We start from the raw sequence: 12,889 nt of genomic DNA on the forward strand, positions 1-12,889 counted from the left end.
ATTGTACTAACGTTGTATGTCTGCAATGAATGCTCCCACATGTGTATGGAAGAAGCCCAGGCAATCCTTGTATCCATCTGTGAAGTGCTTTCTGCTCTATTCAAGGTACACTTGTTATGCCAACAAAAATAAACATCTTTGTTAAATGATACTATATAAAGGTTCTATACTATATAAAGGCTCTCTTGAAATGCAGACAAGCATTAAAGACAGACACGCAGCTGAGCGACCAGGGTTTAAGTAAGGGATTTGGGGTGGGCAGTGAGAGGCACGAGAAAATATTCCCCCATTAACTGACAATACTAAAGGGGATAAATTGTAGTTTAATTTTGTAAACACTGAATCCCGAGGAAAATTAATGGAATTTAAGATCTAAGGGAATATAAGGAACTGTGTTTCTTAGGAACATACCGTAATGTACTGGATGGATATGTAGAGATTGTAATATTGACCACTAATTAGGTGGAGACAGACCCAGGATCTATCAAAGTTGTCCTGCTCTAAAGTAGGCCACATAGCCAAGTACAGGCATTCTACCATAGTCCACATGGACTGGCATAAGAGAGCACAATCAGTGGGGGCAAAGTGTGTGCCACTAAGACTATTTGTCTGGCAAGATCATAGAGGGGTTGCTATAAATTTATAAATATAGGGTCTGAGTCATTAAGGAATGTATACTGAGCTTAACATGCTTTTAACTTTAAAGGCACTGAAATCAGGGCTGCCAAGAGGAATTCAGGGCCCCGGTACAACAAATTCATGGGTCCCTCCTTATAGTGGAGCATGGTAAAAAATGAATAGGGGGTGTGGTCATACAATTGGGGTATGGCTAGCAGGTCAAAATTGCCAGGCCCTGAATTTTCCGGAGCATGACATATGTCCAAGCACTCCTGACTTTCAGGACATCTAGCACCACAGTGTAGTATAGAAAGTATGCAGTGTGTACAGAAAGAGTTCACAGTCTTAGCCTGCACCTTACATTGGACAGAACACTCACCAAAAATTGGCATTGTCCCACTAGAATCACAACATTTCACAGACTCTCCTGCTCTCTCCGACCTGTTCTTGTCACTTGCACACCTGTGGCTGCAGGTTTCTTAAGTTGAGGCTTGTCTGGATCCTGGAATGTTGGGGGCCCTATTTGGAAAAAAAAGGGTACATTTAGAAAACTCCAAACAGCCCCGGCATTACATCAATACCACCCATGATTAATAATTAGGCCTTCCTCTAGCTCCAACATTAAAATAATAGTATTTGCATTTATTAAATAAATAAACCTATTTTCATCCCTCCAAACAGCCCCAGCAATAAATTAACAATATTTACATTTCATAAATATACTTATTTCCCGCAACCATCACTGCCATTAAATAATTCATAGTCACATTTAATAAAGAGACCTCATTCTCCCCAAACTCACCCCCACATTCAATAGCCCTCAAACCACCCCATCTTAAATAGTCCCCACTATTACATTGCCCCACCATCACCCCACAAACAAAATAGAACCCATTAATTAGTCACCACCTACCTCACACACACTACTTTGCCAAAAGCTCCCTGTGACATCACACACACATTACTGTGCCCCTTCATCATCACCATGCTGTGCCTCCTTCATCACAACCACACTATGCCCCCTTATGATCACACTGCTCCCTTCATGCTGCTTTTCCCCCCTTCTCCTGGCCCCCCTTCATCAAACTGTTCAATGCTGCTTTTGATCCCCCCTTCTCCTAGCACCCCTTCATCACCCTGTGCCATGCTGATTTTGCCCCCTTCACACTCTGCCATGCTCCTTTTGACCCCCTTCACACTCTGACATGCTGTCCACCCCTTCATCACCCTGTGCCTTTCTCTCTCCCCCCTCTTCTTCATCACCACCACACTGTGCCTTTATCTCTCTCCTCCTCTCCTCCCCCACTCTTCTTCATCACCAAACTGTGCCTTTCTCTCCCCCCCTCTTCTTCATCAGCACACTGTGCCTTTGTCTCCCACCCTCTTTTTCATCACCACACTGTGTCTTGCTCCCCCCCCCCCCAAGCATGGACTTTGGGATACAAATTTCTTTGGACTTTTCAAGCAGGGATTTTGGATACAAATTTATTTGGACATGGTTTTCTAGCATTTTTGGATTAAAAGATGCTGACAAAAGAAGAAAAATCTGATTGTTGAGTATTTTGGGGTTTTCTTATTTTTAATAAATGTATGTTGTATGAATGAGGGCGTGTATTGTTTTTATTGAGGTTTTATTATTTTTATTAAAAGTGTGTGGTTGTAAACAGGCAATTGTGGTTTATTTAACATTTTCTTTTGTGGAACTACAAGTCGCATCCAGCCATGGGTGTCATGTTGGCACTTGTGGTTCTTCAAGTGCCAGCATGCCCTGGCTGCCATGGGTATGCTGGTGCTTGTATTTATGCAAGCATCAGCATGCCCAGACTGTTTAGGGCAGCCTGGGCATGCTGGGTCTTGTAGTTCCACAAAACAAAGTGGCGTCTGTTTGTTATTTTACATTATTTTCAGAGTTATTACCCTACACCCAAAGCTGCGGGGGTAGGAAGAGCTCTAGTGCTTTCAGAACTGGGCTGGTTATTCCTAAAGGGGGGGGCCTGCTCTTTTTTTCTTACGGACCCCACTCCCTGGGGATTCCAGGCCAGCACTGAACAGCCTGGGGCTGGTTGTCATTATGGCAGGGGGACCCCTGCCCTGTGTCCCCCAGCTATGGTGTGACCCACCCCGAGCTGGTTTGCCTACTGCTGGTTATGTGAAAAAATTTTCCCCCCGATTTTCACGTAACCAGCAGTAGGCTGGCAGCACTTGTGGTTGAGCGGGCGGACTCCGCGGATTTTTTCTTTTAAACATTTATCTATTTTTAAACATTTGGCAGCCACCGGACCTCTGGCTCTATAGGCAGGGCAGTGATGTGTTTGCTAATCACACAGCTAGCAAGCAGCGTGCTGTATCTGGCGATTTTTAAAGCAAACTCAGGAGAGTTTGCTAAATCGCAGCTTCATACATTTGAGACTTGTATAGCTAGAGTGGCAAACAGTCAGGACTTTGATCTCTATCGATTTTGGAAATATCGATTTTTACAGAAACACATCACTGGCGATTTTACATAAAATCTCAGCTTCATACATCAGCGAGTTTCAACTCTCCCGAGAAAATCGCTGGATTCGCAAAATCGGACCTTGATACATTTACCCCATGATGTATCTATAAAATGCAATGGTGTTAGTGGATCTTCTTGGCCCAGTGGGTCAAAGGATCAGGAAAGAGATACAGTGCTTTTCTTTAGGTCCAGACAAGTATCCAACCTTTGTGAAAGCTGAAGATACTGTGGATTGGTGGGATCCATGAGTACGGCAATGAAATACCCCTTCCAGTAGATATCTCCATTCCTCTGAGCTAGTTAAAAGTCCTCTGTCTTCTATGAAGGAACTACCTTCAGCAGCCAAGAATTTCTTAGAAAAGAGTGCACATGGGTGGTATTCGTCTTATTAGACTTATTAATCTGGTGTTAGACAGCTTCTTCTCAAATTAAGGAAGCATTAACTTCAGGGAAGAACAGTAGTATGACATCTGTGTACTAGTCCATAAATCTCCATAAATCCCAGGAAACATTGCATTGCGGTCAACGTGGCCTATTTAATTAGCGTGGGTTCCTCTTCGGGGTCTGTTCACTGTAGGGTCGTTTGAGGCTGCTGATCTGTGGCAGATTGAAAACTTCTAAACTATTTTAGTCAAAGCCGACATCAAAATCGCCAGTAAAAGAACATTTTAGATCTGCTTCTGATTTATTAATCAAATGAACTATGAAAATTAATCATTATTGATTAATTAGCAAAACTAATTTATAATTAAATTATGGGAACACATTTTATCTTTCATTATATTAAGGGGGGAATATTATTGTATTATATTAGAGGGGACAATCTGAATATATTTTAACATTAAAGGAGCCAACACTATTTGGTTGCTAATGGGGGCAAAAATTATTTATGATGCACATAAGTGGCACTACATATTGCCCCCATAATATAATAATATAATAGTGCTAAACTTTGTTAAACTGTGGTTATCAGGCAGTTGGGCCTCCAGTAAATGCTGTAGTTTTGAAAACACTGGGAAAGCCAACATAATCCTGTGGATTAAGGAAACTGCCCTTTAATATATCTACCCCTAAGTCTGAAGACCAAGTCACAATGTCATCTAAGTAAACAATAAGAAATCGAAGATATAATTGCAGACATTTTCATTAGCAAAATTATGCAAGATCACTAAAGCATTGCAAAAGGGCATAATAAAATTGTCATAGGGGCAGCACGGTAGCTCAGTGGTCAGCACTTCTGCCTCACAGCGCTGGGGTCATAAGTTCAATTCCCGACCATGACCTTATCTGTGAGGAGTTTGTATGTTCTCCCTGTGTTTGTGTGGGTCTCCTCCAGGTGCTCTGGTTTCCTCCCACACTCCAAAAACATACTGGTAGGTTAATTGGCCAATATCATAATTGACCCTAGTCTCTCCCTCTCTGTTTCTCTCTCTCTCTCTCTCTCTCTGTGTCTGTGTGTGTGTGTAATAGGGAATTTAGACTGTAAGCTCCAATGGGGCAGGTACTGATGTGAGTGAATTTTCTGTACCGCGCTGCGGAATCAGTGGCGCTATATAAGTAAATGGTGATGATGATGATGATGATAGTACTCAATATGCGCTGCAGATCGAGTTTATAAAAGATTGTGGGCCTGATTCATTAAGGAATATAAATGCAGATACGTGCCATAATAGCATAAAAACGCTCTGAGCATGCCCAGAAGCAGACTATAAGTCAGTGAACACAGCAACATCCAATTAATCTTCGAGAGCAAAGGAGACTTACGACAGCCACGATTTCATTGGCAGAATGGGAAGAGAATGGTGTATGCACATAGTCAATGTACAGTAAGGACGTGCCAAGCTCGAGCGCACCCAGTAGCGCCCAATTCAAACATTGGGCATCTCGCAGGTTTGTGTATTGCTGTCGTATCACTTGCTCCAGCTACAGGTCTGGTGTAACTGCCAATAACGTGAGATAAAGGCTGTGTATACATGTTAGAACAAGCATTTGCAATCCGAAACAGCTTTAAACATGTATTTTATATACAGTAGAGATTAATAACATCACCATACATGGATTTCATGGTAAATAAAAAAATGAAAGAAAAAAACATTTTTTTTAAATGTTTTTTTTCATTAATGATTATATTATTAACAAGTGATAACCATTGAATACATTTTTTTCTGTGCATTCCTCTTGTGTCTTGGTATTCCACATATATTACGTTTCCTGCAGTGTATTGTATCTGTCAGAGCAGAACGTACCTAGACCCTTAATCAACAAGAGACGCATCTTCAGATCCGCTTCTAGAAGAATACAGACGTGCGTATCCCTGAATTATGTGCATGTAAAAAAAAAAATCAATTTACATTTGTTGTGCGTGCCTTAATGACTCAGACACTTTGTCTCCACAGCCTCCTCTGTATCAAATAATTCAGGGATACAAATAAGAGGATCTCAGAAAATGTTCTTTTTTTTGCAGTTCCAGCAGGAGAAGCAGATTTGTATTTGCAGATGAATCCCCTTCCTAGGTCTGAAGAAACAAAGTGTTACTTTCCCCAATTTTTCTGTGACTCGTTTCTGCGACTCGTTCCTCACAACTAATGGACTTTATTCAGTTGTACCTTTTACTCCTTCTGTTCCCCAAAGCCCAGGTTACAGGAGAGGAGAGTGGGCTCAAATAAAGGTTATTCCCACCATGCACCACTCTCCTAGGGATATCCCCAAATTATGTGTTAAACTGCCGCCAATATATGCAGTGAGTAACTTCATTTATGAATTATGTGCAATATGGTTTTCTGTGTCTGTTGACAAGTACCCAATTGTAAAGCGCTACAGAATATGTTGGTGCTATATAAATAAATGATGATGATGATGATGATGATGATGAAGTACAAATCAAGCTGGGTACACACTACAGAAAATTTCTCCTGATATATTAACGATTTTACCAATAACTGAAAGTCCTGATTAGCAGCCGATTCATGCATACACTCTAACGTGATTTTACACGATTTACCTTCAGATCTGTGCTCTTCATCTCTCATAACCGTGACTCTGTAAACTCTATGGAGATCTGCCTACACTGCTGGGGGTGAGTGTGTACACACTCCAGAATTTGCCCCACATCATTCCATCGTTTATAGAGATTTTTAGTCAGGTTATAAAATCAAATCAAACGATACAATGTGCTTTAGTGCGATACATGACTGTGGGAGTGTACACAATAATGTAATATCGGATCTAACAGTCGTCTATCGTGCGATTGGCACAATAATCAGGTGAAATATCTGCAGTGTACCCAGCTTCAGTCGGAGAATAATTATGTGCAAAGCAGCAATGCAGGGATGAATCAAGGAACAATGCTAATTACATCTTATAAAATAACAGGCATGGTGTATGATGTTACAACCCCTTAATCTACTCCATACCTGAACTGCACTTTTCAGCCATGTTGTTAACAGGAAGTATCAGTGAGGTATCTATAACATATCCTTGGAAAAGTACTTCAGGGGTTAAATTCCACCTCCACAGGGATCACTCAGGAGTTAAGTGAATTAAGATATCATTGTTATTTCTGTTTTCTCCCCATTGTCCACTAGTGAGCTCTACAGCCATCCAAGAGCCAGACCCAGTAGGGGTCACCTGATTGAAGACACCTGGGAAGGTAGGGGAGGGGGCTGGATAGTGTAAGCAGCCCACCAATCAAGACCTTTTGCAACTTCACTGGGCAGGCAGATCCCAAAGAGAGATTAGGAGGTGATGAAAGAGCCTACCTGGGAAGCTGGACTTGTGCGATTAACTTTTGGCCAAGAGGTGATGCTCTGCCAGAGAGATGCTGTGGATCATATCTCACTGGATTTATCTGAACTGATTTCCTGACTTGTTGGACCTGCTACTGTTAAGGGGACTGTGCTGTACCTATCCCACTGGATTTATTACAGCTGATTTCCTCACCTGTTGGACCTGCTATCATTACGGGGCCGTGCTGTATTTAATCCTTCTATTTTCCTCTAATACCGTGTCTGAGTGATTTGGGAACCACGTATCTTCCCACATCTCCAGTAACTAGACTCCTTTCAGCACACTCCCAGACACTCTTCCACTTGGTTGGCTAGGGCAAAATCTAGTGGGCACCCCAGTTCTGTGACATTAAATCCTAAATTTTTTAATGTACTTGAACATGTCTTGACTTTTGGGCATAGAAGGGCATACATGCAACCTCGACAATGAGTAGTACCAGGCATTAAATCGATAACACAATTAAAATAATGCTGTGGTGGCCAGGACTCAGCCTTGTGTTTACAGAGAACGTCACCATATTTGCAGATTCTAGGCTGCCAATGGAAGGTATTGGTTATTTTTAATTCTCTCTAGACAAAAATCAAAGCAAAAATGTTCCCACAAATGGCAATTTTATTAGACCCACAGTAACCCAACCCCTTGTAATTACTGTCCCAACTTGTAATGTAGAGGTATTTTTTTTAAGAGGAACAGAAGGAATCTATTATTTCTGAATCAGTTTCAGAACTGAAAAACAAGATCAGGACAAGAAAATATTTTTTGTAGATTGGAGACCAATCTTGCCAATGATGGCACCACCTAGGCTTTGGCATTGCCTGGTATTAGAGGAGATTGGCTGACAAAATGGCCTTTGGTGCCACAGTATATACATAGACCAAGTGATCGCCAAGTATTTTTTTTTTGGGAAGAGGAGCATGGTCCATCTGCATGGGTTCTTTGGGAGCAAAATGCAGTGGCTTCTTCAAATATGGAGCCAAATTAAGAGGTTGTATCTTCCGGGTCCAATCAGTTTTATTACAAACAGTAATTAGCTCCTCAAGAGATGTTGGGACATTGCAGACTTTTAAATTATACTTCATTTTGTCTGAAAGTCAGTTACCAGAGCTTCGCACTTTTACCCAAGTTCCAACGCCAAGATAAAAAATCTGATAGCGTATTGACTTATGTCCAATAGTGTGGACAAGCAAAGAAATAAAAGAGACCTAGGGGTAAATGTATGAAGCTCCGGGTTCTTCAACAGCGCTTAAATTTAAAGCGGCGCTGCCTTGTAAAGGGAAGTTTCCCTTTACAAGGCAGCGCCGCTTTAAATTTAAGCGCTGAAGACGCCGAACTCGCGGGTGTTGAAGAACCCGGAGCTTCATACATTTACCCCCTAGCTGGGCTTATACATTTTTTTTACTCAACTCTAAAATGAAGATAATAACATGTTGTAGAATGGAATTGTTATTTTCCTGCAGTTTAAGCCAATATAGAGAATCTTTGAAAAGAAAAATGTCACTTTGGGGATATTCAGAGATAAAGTTCTCAAGCTGCAGCTCAAATTGCATAGCACATAGGTTGAGGAAACCTTTGCAAGCTTGTAGATTCTCAATATAACTAGGCAAAAAGGGATCGTGCAGGGAAGTGACTGGCTGTACAGACACAGCAGTTGTAGGAACAGAATTAACACTTAAAACTGCAATAGTATGAACAATGAAGCTAAACCAATTGGCTGGGCAGTCCGTGAAGAAAATGGAAAATGCGGTCTTGCCTGAGAGGTCTTCAGTATATGAAGACAGTGGACCATCAGTGGGGTCCATGGCATAAGAATTGTGCTATAGACTTGTCACAAGTTGTGGGAAAAGACCCACTGCGCTGCAAGCAGTTGACCTTGGCTCACCTTGGGGTGTGGAATCTAATCAGGGCTTGGTTTCCACCAAGGACCTCTGCCTGGAGGAGATAGACTTCACAATGAGACAACCACAGTCCATCAGCAGCTGTTACAAGGAGGGTAAAGTTAAGGGAAGAGACTCGTTCTCCAAAGGTAAGGGCGAGCAGTCAGGAAATTAACCAAATGTCAGGGTCACAAGCAAACAGGAATGGTCAGAAGATAAGCTGGATCAGAAATGGGTGATCAGAATAACTCTACATGTATCTCTGATGGGAGAGGAGCTGTCTCCAGGATGTCACAGAAAGTGCTGGTACGTGACAGTCATTGAAAGACAATGTGGTGGATGGTGCACACAGTTGACTAACTAAATTGGATGACGGATTTGGCCCTCAGAAAGTGCACCCTGAAACGCGCTTAAACGCAGAAAGCAACTAGATGGTGCAAAAAGTTTAGGAAAGGAACTGACTTCAGGAACAAAATTTGAATCCAACACCCCTCATTTAAATAATCTTGTCCAGAAAAGTAAAATTAGTTGTACTAACGTGCTTAATCTATGCTCGGTAATGATTTACCCGTCTCCTCTCTTCAGAGCATCGTTGTCATGGTGGCCCCAAAATCCAAGAGATTCATATAAAACCAGGTTCAACTATCCAAAAGTAACTGCGTGACACCCCAAAAAAGTGCTGAGGTTTAATACTTCTCCAGTTTGTGAATAACCGTTTGTGTTTCGCCATCAAAATCGAAGTAGGATATTTATATATCCGGAAATATTTTATTTCTCTGTGCACCAAACTGATTGTAAGAGCAAATTGTTTCCACAAATACTGTTATATGTAATAGCAGTAGTTTTTCTTAGTAATCAGAGTGTAACAAGTAATCAAATCAACCTCATTACAGTCAGTATTAATTTGTCACGGAGATTCCAGAGGGAGAGATCACATTTACCTGCACCGGAATATCTGCTCATCTGCTCTGTGTATGTCCATTTCATTCTCGCACAGGCATTAATGGACATATACATGTGCACACACATGTAGGCACAATCCCGTGTGCATGCACTTCATCTATACATACACACATATGTTCATACATGCACAAATGTTTGAATACACTTAAATACACAAGCATGCACACACACACAAGTACACACACATACACATCATGTATGCACACATAGATACACGCACACATACATGTATAAACAAGCGCCCACACACATGTTCACCTGCATGCACATTATCACTGGAAAGTATACAACTTAATTGTTTGTCAACATACTTTCTTTCATGTTAAAAATATAATTGTAAACTATTATATTATTACAAACATTATTTTATGAAATACTAAACGAGATACAACAAGATTCTCATTCTGCATCATATGGTGACCCCAAATTTCTGTAGTCATACCCTAAAAAAGTGCTCCAGAATTCCTGAACCAAATATTAGTAAAAAACAAGACCCCCCTAAAAATCCCCCAAACAAGAAGATAAAGAGCAGGGTTTGCAGGTTAGATGTTTGCCAGATTAACCCCCACCTTATCCTGCTACCTACTGTCCCCAGTAACTAATATCCAGACCTGCAGCTGCTAGTTACTTATCTCTCCTGAGCTTAGTACTCAGCAAATATAAACTGGATAATGCCCAGAGAGATCTGCAGGAGGAACGCTGACTTTGCTGGACGTCAGTGCCCAACTGTCAGAGAAGCCAATAGGACCTGCGGTAATTGTGCTCCACACAAGTCAATAAGCTGCCCTGGGATAGCTCAGCAGAGAGATTGTGAATGGATTTCAGTCACTGACATTGATGCAGCGTTATATTCCACTAGTTAACATTCTGAATTATAAATGCAAGAATTGCATCTTCTCAGTCCCTGAAGTTCTATTAACATATTGATGTATGGAAAGAATGTACATCCATTATTGCCTGGTGCACCATCTGCCTTTTATATAAAAATAACTAAAGGTTCAGTGTGTGTATATATTTATATATATATATATATATATATATATATATATATATATATATATATATATACTTCATACATCCCTGATCTCTTGATAAAGTCGTTGACGAAACGCGTTGAGGAGGATACCGCTGTTCCTGTGTTGTTTTCACTTTGGATTGCCTTATTTACCCTGGCCAGGTGGACTTGTGGGATCCATAGCTGTTCTTCGGAAACTCACAGATAAGCTTCATTATGTCTTTTATTATGTACGGACATATTTTTTATCCTTGCTATTAAATTTTTATTATGCTAATAAACTGTGGATGAGTTTTTTACAGTCCCCACCTGTTGTGCTATTTTCAGTGTTTTTACCACAGCTCTATTTTAATTTACTGCACCATAATAGTCCTTTTTTTGAGCTTCTAGTTCACGTCAGAGATTTAAAGGACATCACATGAGAGGATCTATCTCATACAGAAGGTTGGAAACTCAAAACAGATAAGCTGCTTTTTATTTGACTTCTGGTACGAGGCTATTGCACTTGCACTTTCATTTGGAGATTTGCTATAATATACTATGCGTGGCGCTTCTACTCTTCTGTTTATATATATATATATATATATATATATATATATATATATATATATATATTCATACATATATTTGCCACAGTTCCCTGATAAAAAATACAGCTAGTCTGCAGCAGCAGGCTGCAGTCAGGGTTAAAGGTTCCCTCGGATCCTCTTTTAGCACACACACACACATAGGTGTTCCACATGGGTCGGATTGGTTATGCTTTCCTGTGATGTGTTTGTAGTGCTTGGGGTGGTGGATAAAAACACTCTCTGTATGTGTGGGTGGGACCACCAATGCCAATAAGTGGCCGGCTTGCAGACAGGGAAGTAATGTCTATCCAGATGTAGGTGGTGGGGATTTTTGTGCACTATTTCTGGATATAACTGCTGAACCAGCGTTGAAACTGTTTGCCATCTTGACAACTGCTAATAAACAGTTAAATGGTTCAGCATACCTGTGTCGGAATCCTGTGAATGCTGTACCTTCTCACAATAGATAGATAGATAGATAGATAGTGTCGAAGTCAGCAAATTGGATAAAGTAATTTCAATAAATATGGAGCAAACTTGGTTGTCTTTGTCTGAAATTATGCTTAGAGCACGCTACAGCGTGGAAGGGCGTATCCAGCAGCAACACATGGCAATAACAGGTTTTACACTTTTACACACATTCACACGAACACACACATTTGTAATTAGTACACATTAATTGTAGTTGCAACACTTAGTTATTTATGTCAAAATATAGCAGTTTTTATGTTTAATATTATAAGTTATATGCATGATAGTGAAACCCAAGGTTCAGGCTGCAGTAACTGTGTTTAGTATCATTTTAATCCCCTATTCATCAACAGTTGTCCGGTTCATTCGCCGAAGAGATTGCACATCGCATACTCTAGTTAGTGATGTTAGGGAATAAATGTATAAAGTGATACCAACTGTAAAATGTAAAAAGACTAGTTGAAAATGGATTCTTGGCGGGAAGGTCGGAGCACATCCCCTGGAGAGATGACCCCAACCTTTGGATATTTTGGTTTGAACTGGCCTATGACCTGCAGTACACTGGTCTTCCTGAATCCTGGACCAATAGAAGCAAGCCACACCATCTGCATTATTTTACTGTATTTCTGACTGCATATAAGCAGGGGCTCTGGACGTAGTGACCAGTCTTCTTTGACCACAGCCTTCAGACCTGAATGACTGTTCACTGGATCCAGAGCGCCTGCGATAAGTAACGGCTGCACTTGTTTTATTTCGCATCAATTATTCTGCTACTTTTGGATAATAACTTACTTTGTGCGTTGGAAACACAAATTGAGATTCGACAATCGTTATTGGATAGAGACAAAATGTGCATAACAATAGATAGATAGATAGATATATCTGTGTGTGTTTGTATAAATACATTTGTGTCCAGTATATAGTATAGCTAATTTTATAAAAAAACACAGTTCTAGTCGGCTCTTATTCTCTCGTCTGTACAATGAGGACACTCCAGCCGGCACTGAACTAAATATGGTCCCTGGTAATCAGCAACAGACGGTGGAGTCATTGTCCAGACACTGCTGATACCGGCTGCTGTCTCAGACTAATTATA

Source organism: Mixophyes fleayi, chromosome 2 (genome assembly GCF_038048845.1).
Source record: "Mixophyes fleayi isolate aMixFle1 chromosome 2, aMixFle1.hap1, whole genome shotgun sequence".
Lineage (NCBI taxonomy): Eukaryota > Metazoa > Chordata > Amphibia > Anura > Limnodynastidae > Mixophyes > Mixophyes fleayi.